Source organism: Staurois parvus, unplaced genomic scaffold (assembly GCF_062004578.1).
Source record: "Staurois parvus isolate SC_StPar_1 unplaced genomic scaffold, SC_StPar_1.0 ptg001053l, whole genome shotgun sequence".
Classification (NCBI taxonomy): domain Eukaryota; kingdom Metazoa; phylum Chordata; class Amphibia; order Anura; family Ranidae; genus Staurois; species Staurois parvus.
Window position 1 is genome coordinate 655,318 of NW_028318849.1, and position 21,702 is coordinate 677,019.

Below are 21,702 nucleotides of genomic sequence, written 5' to 3' on the forward strand. Positions count from 1 at the left end.
TGCTGTCAATCAAATGCTGTAACGAGGGAGCTGGGGGGGGGTCGAGCCACCTGGTCTGTGTTAATAGATGCTGGCAGGGTGGCTTGGGAGTGAGCACGCACGGATGCCCACATGGAATTCGGCTTTCCATAGAGACACTTGCTGAAGAGGAGCAGCCTGGAGCCCCAGCGGGGGACCCCAGATGGAGAGGATCGGGGCTGCTCTGTACAAAACAGGGGCGGACTGACAACTCATGGGGCCCCCGGGCAATAGGGGATCATGGGGCCCCTGTGTCCTTGCCCAAACTCAAACCACACTCAAAAAAAGCCTATGAAAGGTACCAGGGGCATCTCATGGGGCCCCCTACTGACCCCGGGCCCTCGGGCAGTGCCCGAGTGCTCGAATGGTCAGTCTGCCCCTGGTACAAAACCATTGCACAGAGCAGGTGAGTATAACATGTTTGTTATTTTAATTTAAAAGAAAATGAAGATTTAATGTCACATTAAAGTTTGCTTCATGTTATTCTGTGACTTGCAGTATTTCACATGAAAAATACTCTGCTTTGCATGTAGTACATACAAAAATCACATCAGTCCTCTGAAGTTTCTTTTTCTATTTCCAGTAAAAGGTCGTACTTTAAATACAAACATCAGACAAAAACAGAAGAGTTCCAAGGTGGAGGAAAGGAAACTAAAACTTCGGCATGACGTCCACATTCCTGACATGCAGATAACCATAGTTATGTAGATAGAAAAAAAAAATCAGCCGCATTCCAATTGCAGGTTTTTCATTACTGCTGTTCTGTCCTCCTTATGTGTGAAGGTACATAGCTTGAAAGACAGCTAAACCTTTCTCGGCAATGAATTGACAAAGAAGCAACGTCCAACTTTGTCTTTATTGCAAAGATATAAGAGGTGAAACTGAGGAACAGAAAATAAGGCGCTTAGTAACACTGTCTGCCATGTGACAAAGCATATTATACATTACAGTAAGGCAATGCACATATAAACACATGTAAGACATGTAGGTTACATAAAACACAGATGCATAAGATATAGACATGTGTGTAGACGTACCGACGATGCTATTGTGAACCTGAATGTGAGGGTTGGATCCTACCAGCAGCATGGTTACCACAGGAATGGAGTCTGTGATGAGGAAATGGCTGCTATGAGCAGAGCTGATGATGTAATCAGAGTTCATAGGCTACAAGCTATGGAAGCTGAAATGGGTCAAACTTCTACTGTGAAAAGATGCAGTGTATACAAACAGCCACTAGATGGAGCAGTTACACAATGAACAGAGAATTACAAACTGATAAGGCACACTAATAATGCCTAATTAACAAAGAACAAATTGCTAAAGGCATGACACTCCCCGTCTGGTATCTAAAGGATACCACATTAAATCACCCCTGGAGAGAGCAACAAAACCAGTTCAGTAACGGGTCTGAGGAAGAGTTTGGGCTCCTGTTGTCTGCAGACCTTGACCTCCACTTTTCTGACTTTCCCATCTTCACATGGGAACACCTTGGTTATCAGTCCCAAAGGCCAGTCATTTCTTCTTGACTGAGAGTCTTTGACAAGAACAACATTACCAACCTCCATGTTGGGTTTGCTGGTTTGCCATTTATTCCGGACATGTAGAGTAGAGATGTATTGTTTTCTCCATTTATCCCAGAAGGTATCTGCTAGAGTTTGCACTCGTCTCCACTGACACTTGTACAAGTCTTTAGCACTAAATTCGCCAGGAGGAGCCGATGCTGTACCGACTTTTTGGGTGAGAAGAGTGGAAGGGGTGAGCAAGAAGGGATCTTCTGGATCACTGGATATTGAAGTCAAAGGTCTGGCGTTCATGATCGCCACTACTTCGGCCATGAAGGTTGAGAGGGTTTCATGGGTGAGCCTCGAAGTTCCCAGCTGTAGAAAGACAGAATCAAGGATCCGGCGAGCTATGCCAATCATACGCTCCCAAGAGCCTCCCATGTGAGACGCATGTGGGGGGTTGAATGTCCATTTACAGTCTTGGGCGGCAAGATATCTCTCTACATGGTCACTGTCAATGTTTGAGGGGATATGCAGTTCTTTGCAGGCCCCAACGAAGTTGGTACCTCTATCAGAGCGGATTAGTTTAACCGGGCCTCTGATGGAGATGAAACGTCTGAGAGCATTTATAAAGCTGGATGTGTCTAAAGACTCGATAACTTCTATATGCACAGCCCTGATACTCATGCATGTAAATATAACTGCCCAGCGTTTGCTGTTTGCCTGGCCTCCTCTAGTGTGCCGTGTGGTGACAGACCAGGGACCAAACACGTCAAGACCAACATTAGTAAAGGGAGGTTCTATACTGAGTCGGTCCACAGGGAGGTTAGCCATCTTCTGTGACTGAAACATACCACGTAGTTTTTTGCAAGTGACACATTTGAAAATAAGACAACTCACAAGTCTTTTCGCTCCCACTACCCAAAATCCAGCTGTACGTAAAGCTCCTTCAGTGAACAAACGTCCCTGATGTTTAGTCTTCTCATGGTAGTGTTGCACAAGTAAAGATGCAATGTGATTGCTTGGAATTATTATGGGATTACATTCTTTACTCTCAAACTTTGCATTTGAAATACGTCCCCCAACTCTCAACAGTCCATTAGCATCTATGAAGGGGTCAAGCCTCTTGAGGGAACTGTCTTTAGGAACACTCTTTTGATTTTGGATGAGTTCAAATTCTTGAGTATAAACCTCTTGTTGGATACAACGGATGATAACGTCTCTGGCCTGTGTGAGCTCATCCACTGCATGGGCCTTGTGACAGTAATGCCAACCTTTGCAGTGATCTGATCCTGTAGGTGTGGCTCTAAAGGATCTGGCTATGTGGATCAAGCCGGCTATAGCTCTGTTCAGTGATTTCCACGTAGAAAACTTGTTGAATCGTTTGGATCCAAGCTCTTTGTGAGAAACTCTTGTGGTGAGTACAGAAATATGAGGACGAATCTCTGCATCAGCATTTGGTTCTAATAGCTGAAATGAGTATTTCTCCAGGGTGTCAAGTACAGGTTTGTAGAGGAATGGTGGCCCTGTGAACCACGTAGTATCTTTAAGGTGAGCTGCTGGAACAGCTCTTGTAGCATGGTCTGCTGGGTTGAGGTCAGTTGGTACATAGCACCACTGGGTAGGCTGTGTTGACCTCCTAATTCTTTGAACTCTGTTATGAACATAGACATAGAATCTCCTAGTCTCATTGTAAATGTAGCCCAATACTACTTTGCTGTCTGTATGAAACATTGTACTGACAAGTTTTATATCTATTTCTGACACAATGAGATCTGCCAGCTCTACTGCCAGAACAGCAGCACAAAGTTCCAGTCTTGGTATGGTAATCTCAGGGCTTGGTGCCAGTTTTGCCTTGCCCATTACAAAGCCAATTTGGACTTGACCTTTAATGTTTATAGTTTTAAGGTAAGCGACTGCAGCGATTGCTTTTACCGAAGCATCACAAAATATGCACAGCTGCCTAGACTGAACTTCTGCAGGGGAGAAGTGGGCATATGGCCTATAGATATGTAAGTTAGATAATGCCTGTAGAGAGTTTCTCCATGCTATCCATAGTGCTTCTTTCTCTGAGGGAAGTGGCGAATCCCAATCACACGTATCTGTGGTTAACTCTCTGAGCAGAGTCTTACCTTGGATGATCACAGGAGCTGCAAATCCAAGTGGATCATATAGACTGTTAATGGTAGATAACACGTCGTGTGAAAGGCTTTTGCTCTTGGTCGACCTGAAAGGTAAAGGTGTCAGATTTGAGGTCCCAGCTGAGCCCTAGGCTGCGCTGCATGGGTATCGGGTCTGTCGCTAAGTCTAGATCTTTCAAATCACTGGCATGATCTTGAGTAGAGAAGGCTTCCATAACAACTTTGCTGTTTGAAGCTATCTTATGAAGTCTGAGGTTTGAACAGGAAAGCATACTCTGGGTCCTTTTGAGTAGACTGATTGCAGCCTCTGGTGAGGGAAGCGACTTTAAGCCATCATCTACATAGAAGTCTCTTTCAACAAACTTCTTAACGTCTTTCCCATAGTCTTTTTCACCTTCTTGAGCAGAGAGTCTGAGTCCATAAATAGCAACAGCTGGAGATGGGCTGTTGCCAAAAATATGCACCTTCATGCGATATTCTATGATGTCTTGAGTAGGGTCATTGTCCTTGAACCAAAGAAATCTCAAGAAGTTCCTGTGCTCTTCTTTTACTAGGAAACAATAGAACATTTGTTGTATGTCGGCAACTATAGCGATGGGTTCTTTACGGAATCTGATGAGGACACCGAGAAGTGTGTTATTGAGGTCTGGTCCTGTCAAAAGGACATCATTGAGAGAGACTCCCTCACACTGTGAACTGGAGTCAAATACCACTCGGATTTGTCCTGGCTTCTTAGGGTGGTAAACGCCGAAGATTGGTAGATACCAGCATTCTTCTTTTTCTTTTAGGGGTGGAGCTACTTCTGCATGATTGTTCTCAAACATCTTTTTCATGAATAAGAAGAAATGTTCCATCATCTCTGGACTTTTCTGAAAGTTGCGTCTAAGTGAACAGAAGCGTTTTAAGGCCTGATACCTGTTGTTGGGAAGATGACGTCTCTGTGTTTTGAAAGGTAGTGGTGCAGCCCAGGTGTTTGTTTTATCCTTGAAGAATCCTTGTTCCATTATGCCCAAGAAGGCCTCATCTTCAATAGAGGGAGCTATCTTGTGGTCTTCCTTTGTCCTCTGGAACACCGTGCACCCTAAGTGATCTTGGTCTTCACTGCAAGAGTGGTTCTCGGTTTCTGTAAAGTCAGGATATAGCACACTTGCCGGCTTCTCTCTTAGAAGGAATCTGTTAGGACAAGGCTGAAAGAGGGATGGACGTCCATTCTCCAAGGTATTTGTGTAAAGAGAATTCACTGTGGTTGGCTTGTGAACATTTCCTAGGCAAACATCACCTATGATGAGCCACCCCAGGTCAAGCTTCTGAGCATATGGAGAACTATGAGGACCATTTATTTGTTTTCTTACCTTGTGGACTCTTATGATATCTCTCCCAAGGAGAAGTACTATTTGGGCCTTTGGGTCGAGTGCAGGTATGAGATGCGCTATGGTCTTTAAATGTTCATGATGTAATGCTGCCTCAGGTGTAGGAATCTCTTCTCTATTGTTTGGGATCTGATTGCATTCAATCAAGGTAGGTAGTTGCAGGGATGCTTCACTATTTATGGATTCAACTTGGAAACCAGTAGCTCTTCTGCCTTTTTCTTCACTCACACCAGCGCAAGTTTTAAGTGAATATGAAGAGCAGTGTCCTTTAATACTGAAGATATCAAAGAAGGCTGAGTTTGCAAGAGATCTATTGCTTTGGTCATCAAGGATGGCATACAACCTTACCGCCTTCTCTTTATGACCGATGGGGTAAACTGTAACAAGACAAATCTTGGAGCAAGATTTGTTACTAAGACCTTCTCCACAGACTTGGGTGCACTGGGGTGTCACTTCAGGAGGTACTGTGTCTCCCTCCTCCCCGCCGTGCTCTACAGCCTGGTCTGGGGGTGTGAGAGTCCATGGGGCTGGCCCAGGGTGTAAAGCTGTATTGTGCGCTTCACTGTTGCATTCCGAGCATTTGATGTTCGCTGTGCAGTCCTTTGCAAGATGAGAGGTTGAGGCACAACACCTGTAGCAAATGTGGTTTTCCTTGAGGAAAGTTCTGCGATCCCTGAGAAGTTTTCCTCTAAATCCTCTGCATTTCAACAATGAGTGTGGTTTCTTATGTAGAGGACATTCTCTGCATGGGTCCTTTGTGGAGATCGTCTCAGGCTCTGTAGTACTGTAGGTTTTGTTTAAGGAGTCTTTAAGAGACACACTGGTTTTGTGTACTGCAACCGGTGTACCTTTCATGTTACGAAGTGAGATAGGTTTACCTGATTTGGGGTAAGCGGTGTCAAACATCGAGAAGTTAAAGCTGGGATCATTCCTAGTTTTTGCTTGTTGGTGCACGAAGTCCATAAAGAAAGAGAATGGAGGGAACGAGACATCGTACTGTTGCTTGTACCTGGAGCCTTGAGCAATCCACTTCTCTTGCAGGTTGTATGGTAATTTTTGTACTATGGGGTTTACACCACGTGCAGTATCTAAGAATGCCAGACCTTGTAAGTCTCCTTCAGTTTTGGCAACTTGTAGCTCTGTTAACAGATCACTCAGTTCTCTTAGCTTCTGGGAATCTTTGTTTTGGATCTTAGGAAAATCCTCAATTCTTTTGAAAAGTGCGTTCTCTATCACTTCTGGTGAGCCGTAACACTCCTCAAGTCTCTCCCATATCATGTTTAACCCTCTGATTGGGTAGTTAATATTAATGTCTCTAATCCGCCTTGCATGCTCTGTCGACTCATTTCCTAGCCACTTGACAAGAAGATCTACTTCTTCACATGCAGACAGATCCAGATCTCTGATATTATTCCTGAATGATGATCGCCATGACCTATAGCTTTCAGGTCTGTCATTAAACTTGGAGAGTCCCTTGGTTATTAACTCACGTCGGGCAAAGAATTTTAGAAAATCTGACATACCTGTATCTCTGTTTGACAGATTGTTGCTGTAATAGGCACCATCTACTTGTTCTTCCTTAAAGGGTTTGACCATACTGCGATCATTTGTGGGTTTGAATGCAGGTTGCATTGAGGGTTGATGTTCTATGGAACCGTCGACTTGTTCCATGCAGGGTCTTTGGTTAACTGAGGTCGCTTGTTGTATGACTGGAGTCTGTTGGAGCTCCTTAGCAGGGGTTGATGTCGCTCTTGGACCTGGATTTAGGCCGTCTTCTGACTTAGCATGTTGCAGTACGTAATCTGAAGTGCGTTGCAAGTTATTGTGAAGACTGGGTTCGGGCCTCCTTATGTAGCTGAGTCTATCGCTTGTGAAGTTTGCTGCTTCCTCTAAAGCCTCTGCTTCTGCTACAGCAGCTGCAGCTTCTTTTTCCACAGTTAGCTTTTCTAGAGCTTCTTCCATGCATGCTTTCTCTATTTTTAATTGTCTTTCTTGTTCGGCAAATGTCGCGCGGGTTTTGGCGGCCTCGGCCTTCGCGCGGGCAATGGCTACGGTGGAGCTGCTCAAAGATCTCCCTGAGCCTCTGGAGTTAACTGAGATGCGAGACCTTGTCTCGAACTGTCCGGATTCCCTTGCTGACATGATGATGCTGTGAACGGGTTAGCACACTTGCAACCACTGCGGGTGGCGATGCTGCGTAGTTCCTCTTATCCAGCTTGTGAGAAGCCACCGTTTCACTGCAGTCAGGACTTCAGGAGTCGCAGTCCTCGTATCCAGCTTGTAAGAAGCCGTGGTTTCACTGCAGTCAGGACTTCAGGAGTCGCAGTCCTCGTATCCAGCTTGTAAGAAGCCGTCGTTTCACTGCAGTCAGGACTTCAGGAGTCGCAGTCCTCGTATCCAGCTTGTAAGAAGCCGTCGTTTCACTGCAGTCAGGACTTCAGGAGTCGCAATCCTCGTATCCAGCTTGTAAGAAGCCGTCGTTTCACTGTTCTGTCCTCCTTATGTGTGAAGGTACATAGCTTGACAGACAGCTAAACCTTTCTCGGCAATGAGTTGACAAAGAAGCAACGTCCAACTTTGTCTTTATTGCAAAGATATAAGAGGTGAAACTGAGGAACAGAAAATAAGGCGCTTAGTAACACTGTCTGCCATGTGACAAAGCATATTATACATTACAGTAAGGCAATGCACATATAAACACATGTAAGACATGTAGGTTACATAAAACACAGATGCATAAGATATAGACATGTGTGTAGACGTACCGACGATGCTATTGTGAACCTGAATGTGAGGGTTGGATCCTACCAGCAGCGTGGTTACCACAGGAATGGAGTCTGTGATGAGGAAATGGCTGCTATGAGCAGAGCTGATGATGTAATCAGAGTTCATAGGCTACAAGCTATGGAAGCTGAAATGGGTCAAACTTCTACTGTGAAAAGATGCAGTGTATACAAACAGCCACTAGATGGAGCAGTTACACAATGAACAGAGAATTACAAACTGATAAGGCATACTAATAATGCCTAATTAACAAAGAACAAATTGCTAAAGGCATGACAACTGCAACTGCAGTATTTTTAATAATCAGAGCGTTTACTACATACAGTGATGTCTCCAACCCAATGCAGCAATGCATCAAGAACATCTGCTTTTGGATCTGTGTGCGTTTCTGTAAAGTTATGTAGTTGAATAAAAATATCGGCCCATCCAGTTAAAACTGATGGTCTTTGTATGAGACTACAATTTTTCATATTCCTGGAAATTGTGTTTGCTAAGAAACACTTAAATGTTTTTTTGAACTTTTGTACACTCTCCAGTGAACCTACTGTGGAAGGGGGTTCTGCGTACTTACCGCTCTATCAGTAAAGAACCACTTACGCAGTTTAACGTTGAACCCCTTCTTGTCCGACTGTTGGGCCACTTAGCATAGACTTGGCAGAGTATTACAATAAAACAACATACAACAGAGATCTCACTTTAACACTGAACTCCAACTTCTACTTTTAGTTTTGCACAGTTGTACAGGCTCCTGAACTGAAATTACTTAATCTGATTTCACTGCATACTGTATGCTTCTCACAGTGTGCATTAGATGATTCAGAAAGTCAGATGGAACCTGCCTCATTTCCTGGCTGGAGGACTTCCAGCACCATCTAGTTTTTTTCTTCACATCCTTACAGTCTCTGAACCATCTCTTCCATTCATTGGATATTGGTTCATTTGATTATGGGGACATAGCATCACATATGGGCATCACCTAGAGAAGTCTGTGTTTAAACTAAGCCTGCGTAGAAACACCCACTGCTTCAGAATGGCCCACCCATCAAGACAGTTTTATATTTGAATAATACGTATATTTGAATAGGAGGAAATAATATGCACTGCCATGGGGATCTTGTGCCAATGCAATCAAATACAATGAAAAAAAATAATAATGGTCATTTGGCCGGGAAGAGTGAAATTTTTAAAAGCATAAAGTTAAACATTAAACATTTTCAATACCTTTAAATAATGGGCTTAGAGAGCGTCCTAATCCTGCCTCTGAAGGGTGCATCTCTGTGATGTATGGAAAGTGCTGCAGCAGTGACATTTACAAAGGAAAAACTTTTTAAGATTGCTGGTAAAGGACTTTGCCAGTTATAATTGTTGTTGTTTAAAAAAAAACAAAAAAACAAAAAGCACATACCTCTGCAAGGGTCTGCTATGTATTTTGAGGACATTTGGGAGTTTGTTTTCTGATATTAGACCCTTTCAGGACCATGTGCCCTCAATATGGGAGGGTCACCTTAGGTGTATTGTTGCCATGTTAATGTTATCCCCACAACCTTTGCACAGTGGTTTTGGGGGTCTGCAGGCAGAGGACTTATCAGAATCTGAAAGCCCCTTTTAATAATAAGGTGGCCCCCAGATACCGCCCCCACATGAATGAGTATGGGGTAGAGCAGGGGTGTCCAAACTTTTTTCAAAGAGGGCCAGATTGGATGAAGTGAACATGGTGGAGGGCCGAACATTTTTCCGAACATTCTTTGAACCATTACAATTAAATGCAAATAAATTATTTTATGCTAAGTTAATTGCAAACGACATACTTTTCATTTCATAACATTAAGATCACCTGACAGCTGAGTTTTCACAATGTATTGAAAATAAATTAAAAAAAAACTTACCTGCACTAATGTGAAGGGTGAAAAAGGTAGCTGGAGCTGAAGTCTCTGCTCGGCAGCCGGGAGGGGAAGAGAAACACACTTCACGCTGGAAGCCTGGCCCTGACGTCACCGCCCTCTGTCGCTCCCAGCGCGGCGCAGTCACGCATGCGCACTGCTATCAAGCAGAAGACTGTCTGCCACAGAAGGGAGGGCCGTGCGACAGCCGCATTTACACAGACCAGGGAGAACGCGCCGCAGTCAGGCATGCGCACTGCCCTCTGCTCTCAAGCAGAAGACTGTCTGCCATAGAAGGGAGGGCCGTGGGAGGGCCACATTACACAGAGCAGGGAGGGCTGTTGGAGGGCCGTATTAAACCGACCCCCGGGCCGTAAATGGCCCGCGGGCCGGACTTTGGACATGCCTGGGGTAGAGCAATGTTTCTCAACCTTTTTTCAGTCAAGGCATACTTTAAAATTATGGATAACCTCAAGGCACCCTTTAAAATTCTGCACAATCTCAAGGCACCCCAATCTAAAATGTAAAAACTATTCTACACACATCCAGTACACCCAACATTACAGGTGATTTATTCTTCCAAAGCAAATACACCTTTGCACACTGGTACTGACTAGTATTCCAATGTGTCTCTCATTTTCTCTCCCTCACTCTACTAATGTGACCCCAGTGCTGATGGAGACGGGAAGGGGAGGGCCAAACAAGCATGATGTGCATGCACCCGATATCCTCCTTATCAACTGATGATGTCATTGGTTGTTAGGATGCTGGCAGCTAGAAGGTCATAAAATTGCACAATAAAAACCTGTAACTTTGTGCACTAAAAGGCAGGATCGATCCCCCTGCTGGCTTGCATACAATTTTTGGGCATTTTGCCAAGGCACCCTTGGGACACCAGAGACAAGTGTGCACACTATATTACATATTTTTATTAATATGTTACAATTGAATAAGATGTAAAGATAACATTTACATGGTTCAATAATCCATAGATAAAATCTATCTCTAACTATTGAAAAGAGAATAAAACAATTTTAAAATATTCTTTATTTAAGTCAAGGAGGACGATACATAGGTACACTGAAAAAAGTATCATCCTTGGATAGAAATAATGCCATCCACTTTTGGGTTCTCCTGCTCAGATACTGTACATAACTTATTTTCACCTGGGTGTGATGAATCAGCTGTGCACACAATGGCTGCTATAGCAGTGGCTTAACACTTTTACATTGTTGCTTTACTATAACTATACGGGTGTATTTAGGTTATATATAATTAATTTTAATTCTCTATACCAGTGGTCTCCAAACTGTGGCCCTGTGGCTGGATGCGGTCCTTTGCTAGCCTTTGTCTGGCCTTTGGGGTGCTATTCCTCCAACCGATATGAGGCACTTTTCTTCCCACTGACACCAACAGTGGGGCACAACTCCTGCCCCTGACACCAACAACGAGGCACTATTCCTCCCATTGCTACCAATGATGGGGCCCTATTCTTACCACTAATACCAATGATGGGGCACTATTCTGCCCACTAATGCCAATGATCAGGCACTATTCTTTCCACTATTACCAATGATCAGGCACTATTCTTCCCACTTATACTAATGATGGGGCACTCTTCTTCCAATTAATGCCAATGATAGGGCACTATTCTTCCCACTAATAACAATGATGGGGCACTATTCTTCCCACTAATGCCAATTATGGGGCACTCTTCTTCTCACTAATGCCAATGATGGGGCACTATTCTTCCCACTAATGCCAATGATGTGGCACTATTCTGCCCACTTATACCAATGATGAGGCACTATTCTTCCCACTAATACCAATGATGGGGCACTATTCTTCCCACTAATACCAATGATGGGGCACTATTCCGCCCACTAATACCAATGATGGGGCACTATTCTTCCCACTAATACCAATGATGGGGCACTATTCTTCCCACTAATACCAATGATGGGGCACTATTCCGCCCACTAATACCAATGATGAGACACTATTCCTCCCACTAATACCAATGATCCAATGATGGGGCACTATTCTTCCCACTAATGCCAATGATGGGGCACTATTCTTCCCACTAATACTAATGATGGGGCACTATTCTTCCCACTAATACCAATGATGGGGCACTCTTCTTCTCACTAATGCCAATGATGGGGCACTATTCTTCCCACTAATACCAATGATGGGGCACTATTCCGCACTGTTCTTCCAACTAATACCAATGATGGGGCACTATTCCTCCCACTAATGCCAATGATGGGGCACTAGTCTGCCCACTTATACCAATGATGGGGCACTATTCTTCCCACTAATGCCAATGATGGGGCACTAGTCTGCCCACTTATACCAATGATGGGGTACTATTCTTCCCACTAATGCCAATGATGGGGCACTAGTCTGCCCACTTATACCAATGATGGGGTACTATTCTTCCCACTAATGCCAATGATGTGGCACTCTTCTTCCCACTAATGCCAATGATGGGGCACTATTCTTCCAACTAATACCAATTATGGGGCACTATTCTTCCCACTAATACCAATGATGGGGCACTATTCTTCCCACTAATACCGTGATGGGGCACTATTCCTCTCACTAACACCTATGATGGGGTACTATTTCTTCTCCTACTGATCACAGGCATTGTGTAATTTACTAATCCCACTGGCCATCAAAGCTAAGAAATTCTTTACTCCCATTGAATCCACAGAATTTTTTACTCTCACTGGCCACATTCTGCTGCCCCCCTATAGTCTAAAGGACAGTAAACTTGTTCAGAAAGTGTGGAGACCCCTGCCCTAGATAATAGGTAACCAAGATTGACTGGCTACAAGTTTAGTTTTTTGCTTTTTCCATTCATCTTCTTATATACGCTAATTATTAAAAGATAACCACACACTTTATTGCTGTGTTTTTCTTTAAGGAAAAAAAAGGTACTATAAAAACATATAACACGACAGATGTAAAAAACAAAACTGAAACTTTTTAGAGACCTTATAAAAGCCAGAGACATCTGGAATGTATGCATACTCTAGACTCTTCAACCGCCTGGTAAGTCTCTACTTGAAACAACCTGAGTTTAACTTTATTTGGAGACTTTTTGAGAATTAATCTTTGCAGACTTTTGTGACCACCAGAGTATCCTTTACACCATTCTTGTGTTTATTAGTTTTGTTCATTAGCTATTTAGCTCTTAATTTTTAAGTACAATGGGGTATACTGTATATTGTTAATTCAAAATGTACCACGGATGTCCTACAGTCCTTCCCTGGCAGGCACATGCCCTTGGCTGTAAATGTAGGGAAGAACCATTCCCTGCATTCTGTTTTTTTGGTAATGACTGCTGTAATGGTGTAAAAGTGTTCTTAAAAAAAAGTTATATTATACTTAGTGGCACCTAAATGAACTCTTTTTACCTTCAGCCCTGTTGCAGTAAAGCTACTTTCACACTAATCCATAGCAAAAACACGTTAAAAAAGCATATGCATTTTTTGTCACTTTTTACTGCGTTTGTGGTGCATTTTTTGTGACTGAAAAACCACACCAAAAACGCCAGTGCATTTTTTATATGTTTTTGCTGCATTTTCATTCATTTCAATGAGGAGGTGTGTTTTGGTGCATTTTTTTACCACACCAAACCTGCACCAAAAATGCAACGAGCAGAATTTTAAAAAATGCAGCGGACCCACAACAGATCAGTGTTAAGAGTTTACAGGATAAGGATTACATTGTCACACATTTTTCTTCTGCCTTTTATAACGTAAAAGCAAAAAAAAAGATTAGTGTGAAAGCAGCCTTACAGTTTGTATATGCCTCTTCTGTTGAATTCAGTGTACATTTGTTTTTACTTTTTTACATGTCTGTTTTTTTAATTGTAGAAGCAATTACTCATAGGTGACAAAAAAAAAAAAAAGGACAGAAATGGAGCAGAATTTTATGTCCACAAAAATGGAAAAGGACACAGACCTTTTCCTTTTTTCTGTGTCAGATGTCTTGCAAATCACACATCAAATCAGCATGACATCCGACTTTGACATTTGTGCAACTTCACGGTAATTCGCACGATTTCAAAGTCAAGATCTGTGTGACTGGTGTGTAAGGAACATTTCAAATAATTATTACATAATAGCTAAATAAATACTTTTCCATAGAAATATATCCACAGAAAAATGCAGTTATGATACAGCACTGCAGTAGTAGAAAATTATAGATTAGTATAATTTACTAATTAAAGTGTCACTTCAACCAATAATGCCGGGTTCTCCAAACTTTCTAAACAAAGGGCCAGTTTACTGTCCTTCAAACATTAGGGGGGCTGCACTGTGGCCAGTGGGAGTAGAAAATATCCTGGCATCAGTGGGAGTAAACAATGTCCCATCATTGGTATTAAGAAGCGTAATAGTGCCCCATCATTGGTTTTAGTGGGAGGAATAGTGCCCCATCCTTGGTATCAGTGGGAGGAATAGTGCCTTATCATTGGTTTTAGTGGGATGAATAATGCCCCATCATTTGTATCAGTGGGAGGAATAGTGCCCCATCATTGGTATCAGTGGGAGGAATAGTGCCCCATCATTGGTATCAGTAGAAGGAATAATGCCCCATCATTGGTATCAGTAAACAAAATAGTGCCCCTTGTTTGGTATCAGTGGGAGGAATAGTGCCCCATCATTGGTATCAGTGGGAGGAATAGTGCCCCATCATTGGTGTCAGTAGGAGGAATAGTGGCCCATCATTCGTTTCAGTGGGAAGAATGCCCAATCATTTGTATCAGTGGGAGGAATTGTGCCCCATCATTGGTATCAGTAGGAGGAGTAGTGCACCATCATTGGTATCAGCGGGAGGAATCATGCTGCATCTTTGGTGTCCGTGGGAGGAATTGTGCCCCATCATTGGTATCAGTGGAAGGAATAGTGCCCCATCATTGGTATCAGTGGAAGGGATAGTGCCCCATAATTTGAGTTCGTGGGAGGAATAGTGCCCCATCATTAGTATCAGTGGGAGGAATGCCCATCAGTGATATTAGTGTGCAGAGTAGTGCCCCCTCATTGATGTCGGTGGGAAGAATAATGCCCCACAATCAGTGTCAGTGGGAGGAATAGCACCCCACCATTGGTGTCAGTGGGAGGAATAGCACCCCACCATTGGTGTCAGTGGAAGGAATAGTGCCCCATTTTCAGTGTCAGTGGCAGGAACAATTCCCCACTGTTGCTGACAGTAAGGGGAATAATGCTACAAGGGCTGGATAAAGGCAATCAAAGGGCTGCATCCAGCTCATGGGCCATAGATTGGGAACCACTGCAATAGTGATATTCTGTTATAGGTGGAGCACGGCAAGCCAAGTCTTTCTACTGTTTAATGCCTTGGCTACACTAAGTTCTCTCTGGCATAGTTCTAGACCTAACCTGGACATCCTGGGTGTTTCTTCACCCACTTTGCCTATTTCAAAATCTTCTGCTCCATTCTTCATAATATGAAATAAATAAAATAAAAAAATTAATAATTAATAAAACGGTTGCCCAGCAGTCTTGTTTGAGTATTGAATTGTTGCAAAGATCCATTTTTTTGTGCACCGGAGTAAAAACAGACAAATTACAGAATAAAGGATAGCTGCAAGTTATGGTTAAGCTTTCACAACCCTAAACAGAGGGACATGGTCTCATGAACAATGTTCTGCGGAGGCATTCTGCCTTGTTCTGTCCTGTTTGTGAGTACTACTCATTTCCTGGAAAGGAGGATGTGGCAGAGGATGTGAAGTTTTAAGGACGGAGGTGTTTTATATGCTATGTATCAGTACAGCTAGGCAGGTTATTGTTAAGCAAAAGATACAAAAAGAAAATAAATCCAATGAAATACCGGTCAGCATTGCCTTCTGAAAACAAGACATGTTTGCTGTACAATGCTGCTTTTTGAAATAAGAGGTGCTGTCATCACATTCATCACACATCCAGATTCCACAAGCTCCTGCAGACTTGAAGTACTGACAGACACACAAAAGTGCAACTAGCGGGATTGAGCAAAGATAATTTAATTTCTGTAGGCACCTTTAGGCTACTAAACTCTCAAACTGGTTGAATTAGGATGTCCCTGACATTTATGTGTACTGCTTACTCCCATAGGAGCCGCTGGAAATTTGCCAAGGTTCTTCCCCGGTGGATTGTTCCACAGCCAGGCACACAAACGCATTCACTTGTTTCCTCTGTAACCAATCTAGGGGTTTTGTTTTGGTTGTTTTTATTTTTGGAGAACTTGGATACAGATGAAGGAATGGAGTAGGATACTCCAAAAACAGAAACTATGTACAAATTGAGGACAGCGAAGTCCTTTCTGTAAGGCTGAGGCAGAAGTCCTTGCATATAGCAAACTGTGGACTTAGCTTGTAGTAGAACAGTAAAAGCAATCAGACTCCTTTCTTTAGAGTCCCTTCACAGAGAACTAGGCAGACTAAGCTCTTGAGTACACCAGCTGATGTCCCCTTTAGCAAACACACAGCTGAATCTCTAACACCAGAGGGGTGGTGTGGCAGCAGCCCAAAAGTCTCTGAGATCTCTCAGCAGTCTGTACTCATGAAAGGTCCAGGGACAGCTGGTTGCCTCCTTCCAATTTCAATTTCAATTTCCAAAGCAACACTTTCCTCCAATGAAACCAGACCAGATCTTCAGCAGACCCCACCCCTCAGTGACTTCTCTTCAGCATCTAGGCCCTCAGGTCACCCACCTAAGGCCTCTTGAACAACAAACACATGGCAGTGTTGCCTTGGAGGGCAGCTACCCTCCAGTCTGGATTGATCCAATGCAGGAAAAAAAACAGAGCTCGGTGTCCTCAGAGAATATTTACAGTCTCCCAGCATTCTTCAGTTCTATGCTCCATGGGATTGGCCAGGGCTGTAAAAATATTCATGCTGCCATGTGCATAGCTCCACACCTATAATCCAGAAAGTTCTCACAGCTTTCTAAAATGTAGAGGGAGCTATCAGACTGGCAGCAGCTGATAACACTGAACAGACCTAACTAATCAATTGTAGCCACACTGATTACAGTGAGGCAAGCTAAATTTACCTGCCAAAATACACACAGCTCCACTGAACACAGTGAGCCAGCACTAATTCTAACTAATCCTAGCATCTAGGAGGGTGCTACATATTCATATAATTTTTTTTTAATTATAAACATTTTATTATTAGTTTCTGTAGTGCAATTATGGAAGAGTGCATGCAATAATATCTAGTAATTTGATTTGTGTTTCTTTTTGGAGTTTTCTTTGTTTGTGCTGTTTCACTGTTCCCATCTTGTTCTTTTTATTATGTATTCTAGGCTTTTACCAAAGGAAATCACTACTGTAGTGAAGAACGGTGCTGTCATATACTGATTTCTACTCCAAAACCTAGGTAAAGTAATTATCAGAATTCAATATATTTATCAAAATATATTATTTACTCTGTTTTAGGAAATAAGCATGCAAGGTTGCATGATTTTTTCAGCTGTGATATATTTGGGGATATGTTAACTGGAGTAGAAAGAACAGGTAGTGACACTTTCAGGCAATGCTTCTTCTGGGTAATTCCATGGCTTACATGGCAGGTCTGTAAGTGAATATCTTACCCACAGGTAGGTGTCCTGGTTCTGGGGTGACTTAAAGGACTACTGTACCCTTGGTAATAGCAATCATTTAAAGAATTCAGTCCCACAGTTGAGTGCAGCCTGTCTGGTAATATACTCACCTTCTTCCTTGATTCAGCAATATTCCCTGTACAGCCCCATTCATTCTTATACATTGGTCCTCTATAAACTAAGGCCAGAAAAGGTACTTCTGTTGATTACAAGGAGCAGTGTTGTGAATTCAATGTAGCTCTACTCCCGTAGAAGCCGCAGGAATACTGTCCAGGTGTTTTTGTTGTTTTTATTTCTAGAGAACTTGGATTAGGTTGAGAGAATTAGGTGGGATACTCCAAAAACAAGAACTATGTACAACTTGAGGACTTGTTCAGAACTTGAGGTATATAAAGGTCCGTGCTTGTAGCAAGCAGTAGACTTCAGCTTTAAGATAGTAGTAGTTGTAGAAGATTATCTGGACAAAACTCTTCAGGACACCAGCCGATGTCCCCTTTAACTAAATCCAATGCATGAAGGTAAAAAAACCTTCTGCATGCAGCAGTACTCCCAGCCCCCCCCCCCAGCCCCCCCCCCCCCCCCAATACTTACTTGAGCCCCATTCCTCACTGGCAGAGACAGCAGTGGAAGCCAATGAAGAGAGAGAGGGGTCTGAGCCAAGCCACATCTCTGTGTGTGAATGGACTGCTTGGGTGCCCCCATAGCAAGCTGCTTGCTGTAGGGTCACATGGCTGGAAGGAAGGGCCAGGAGCGCCGACAAGGGACCCGAGATGAGGAGAATCAGGGCTGCTGAGAGCAGGTAAGTATGACATGTTTGTTAGCTTAAAAAAACGTGCCTTTAATGTCACTTTTCTCCACCGATCCAGCACTGTCCCAGCTGCAACCACATTCTCCTCATTCCCCTCATTTCCTGCTCTCTCAAGAGATACTGAGGCCAGTGGGAGCCATAATCACTGCTGTCAGTCAAACTCCTGTAACTGGTGATGTGTGTGTCTATGGACTCACACAGCCTGAATTGGAAGCATGTCCACACAGATGGCCCCTCAGCACATGGCTTTCTGAAGGGGCACCTGCAGAAAGAAGAGCGGAGAGCGCTGGCAGGGAACTCCAGAAGAGGTGGTAAAGGATTTCTCTGTACAATACCATTAAAGCCCAACTCCAGCCATTTTTTCCATTTTGGACCTATTGGGGAAGGGCTAGGAACGCTGTCGAACGTTATTACCATGTGCCCTTTGGAAACATTCACTTTCACATCTTGTCCCAGTGATTCTTTGTCACAACCTTACACACAGTATGTCACTGTTGCAGACAGATGTAAAGTACAAGGGAATGAATGAAAATAAAACCTGGTGTAAAAAAAAATCCAGATTTTTTTTTTCATTTACAAATATTTTGTGGTGGCTGAATAGCTTTTACATACAAAAACTCATCATACAAGAGTACATAACAGGTAAAGAATACAAAATGAGGTGCCAAAAAATCAAATCCTGCTTATGGAAAATATATATTATTAGAAGTTTATTAAAGTTGTTTTTTACTTTTTTGTTTTTGCTTGTGTTTTTTTTTTACTTATAACTAGAGATGAGCGAATTTTTCAAAAATTCGATTCGGCTGATTCGGCGAATTTCAGGAAGAAATTCGATTCGATGCGAATTAATACGAAGTTAACTTATAAAAAGGGTTTCTAGGCTTCAGAGAGCCTTTAAATTAGTGCAGAACACTGTACCTTTAATTTAAATGCCCTTGGAGATGAGGAAGGAGAAGGAGAAGGAGAAGGATGAGAAGAAGGAGAAGGAGAAGGATGAGAAGAAGGAGAAGGATGAGAAGAAGGAGAAGGATGAGAAGAAGGATGAGAAGAAGGATGAGAAGAAGGATGAGAAGAAGGAGAAGGATGAGAAGAAGGATGAGAAGAAGGAGAAGGATGAGAAGAAGGATGAGAAGAAGGAGAAGGATGAGAAGAAGGAGAAGGATGAAAAGAAGGATGAGAAGAAGGAGAAGGATGAGAAGAAGGATGAGAAGAAGGAGAAGGATGAGAAGAAGGAGAAGGATGAGAAGAAGGAGAAGGATGAGAAGAAGGATGAGAAGAAGGAGAAGGATGAGAAGAAGAAGGATGAGAAGAAGGAGAAGGATGAGAAGAAGGAGAAGGAGAAGGATGAGAAGAAGGAGAAGGATGAGAAGAAGGAGAAGGATGAGAAGAAGGATGAGAAGAAGGAGAAGGATGAGAAGAAGGAGAAGGATGAGAAGAAGGAGAAGGAGAAGGATGAGAAGAAGGAGAAGGAGAAGGATGAGAAGAAGGAGAAGGATGAGAAGAAGGAGAAGGAGAAGGATGAGAAGAAGGAGAAGGATGAGAAGAAGGAGAAGGATGAGAAGAAGGATGAGAAGAAGGAGAAGGATGAGAAGAAGGATGAGAAGAAGGAGAAGGATGAGAAGAAGGAGAAGGATGAGAAGAAGGAGAAGGATGAGAAGAAGGAGAAGGATGAGAAGAAGGAGAAGGATGAGAAAGAAGGACAGTTCTGTGACAGTTTCTGTCTATTTCTGACAGTTCTGTGACATTCACTCCATACAGCGGTTTCAACCGCTGTATGGAGTGAGTGTCCCAGAACTGTCAGAAATAGCCTATTTCTGACAGTTCTGGGACACTCACTCCATACAGCGGTTGAAACATTGTATCTATTTGTTTCCATAAATGGATCCATTTATGGAAACAAATAGATACAATGTTTCAACCGCTGTATGGAGTGAATGTCCCAGAACTGTCAAAAATAAGCTATTTCTGACAGTTCTGTGACATTCACTCCATACAGCGGTTTCAACCGCTGTATGGAGTGAATGTCCCAGAACTGTCAGAAATAGGCTATTTCTGACAGTTCTGTGACATTCACTCCATACAGCGGTTTCAACCGCTGTATGGAGTGAATGTCACAGAACTGTCAGAAATAGTCTATTTCTGACAGTTCTGGGACACTCACTCCATACAGCGGTTGAAACATTGTATCTATTTGTTTCCATAAATGGATCCATTTATGGAAACAAATAGATACAATGTTTCAACCGCTGTATGGAGTGAGTGTCCCAGAACTGTCAGAAATAGACTATTTCTGACAGTTCTGGGACATTCACTCCATACAGCGGTTGAAACATTGTATCTAATTTTTTCCATAAATGACATTCTGCAAATACACTTAGAGGAGCTCTGCAGATACACTTTTTGCCCGCTTGGAATTATTCTTATTTTCATCCTACTTCTTCTTCTTCTTCATCCTCATCCTCATCCTCTTCTTCTTCTTATGAGGATGAGGATGAAGAAGAAGAAGAAGAATAAGAAGTAGGATGAAAATAAGATTAATTCCAAGCCGGCAAAAAGTGTATCTGCAGAGCTCCTCTAAGTGTATCTGCAGAATAGAGGAGCTCTGCAGATACACTTTTTGCCGGCTTGGAATTATTCTTATTTTCATCCTACTTCTTCTTCTTCTTCTTCTTCTTCATCCTCATCCTCATCCTCAGAAGAAGAAGAGGATGAGGATGAGGATGAAGAAGAAGAAGAAGAAGAAGAAGAAGAAGTAGGATGAAAATAAGAATTCCAAACCGTCAAAAAGTGTATGTGCAGAGTTCCTCTATTTCTGACAGTTCTCTGACAGCTTCTTCACATGTACAGCGGTTGAAACATCTGTATCCTAAATGGAAACTAATAGATACAATTTGTATCTATTAGTTTCCATTTAGGATACAGATGTTTCAACCGCTGTACATGTGAAGAAGCTGTCAGAGAACTGTCAGAAATAGAGGAACTCTGCACATACACTTTTTGCCGGCTTGGAATTATTCTTATTTTCATCCTACTTCTTCTTCTTCTTCTTCTTCTTCATCCTCATCCTCATCCTCTTCTTCTTCTGAGGATGAGGATGAGGATGAAGAAGAAGAAGAAGAAGAAGTAGGATGAAAATAAGAATTCCAAACCGGCAAAAAGTGTATGTGCAGAGTTCCTCTATTTCTGACAGTTCTCTGACAGCTTCTTCACATGTACAGCGGTTGAAACATCTGTATCCTAAATGGAAACTAATAGATACAATTTGTATCTATTAGTTTCCATTTAGGATACAGATGTTTCAACCGCTGTACATGTGAAGAAGCTGTCAGAGAACTGTCAGAAATAGAGGAACTCTGCACATACACTTTTTGCCGGCTTGGAATTATTCTTATTTTCATCCTACTTCTTCTTCTTCTTCTTCATCCTCATCCTCATCTTCTTCTTCTGAGGATGAGGATGAAGAAGAAGAAGAAGAAGTAGGATGAAAATAAGAATTCCAAACCGGCAAAAAGTGTATGTGCAGAGTTCCTCTATTTCTGACAGTTCTCTGACAGCTTCTTCACATGTACAGCGGTTGAAA

The 21,702-nt window shown here is 42.6% G+C and overlaps 1 protein-coding gene across 2 annotated transcripts in view; it reads left to right on the forward strand.

The window, feature by feature from the left end:
* The first annotated feature begins 12,705 nt into the window (after positions 1 to 12,705).
* LOC149440781 (uncharacterized) overlaps positions 12,706 to 21,702 on the forward strand; it is a 30,170-nt gene continuing 21,173 nt past the window's right edge. The window contains exons 1-2 of one of the 2 annotated variants that reach the window (XM_089658153.1): positions 12,706 to 12,758; positions 17,018 to 17,091. The gene's annotated coding sequence lies outside the window, so the exon portion shown is untranslated. The remainder of the gene's footprint in view (positions 12,759 to 17,017; positions 17,092 to 21,702) is intronic. The other variant, XM_089658154.1, reaches the window with a different exon arrangement.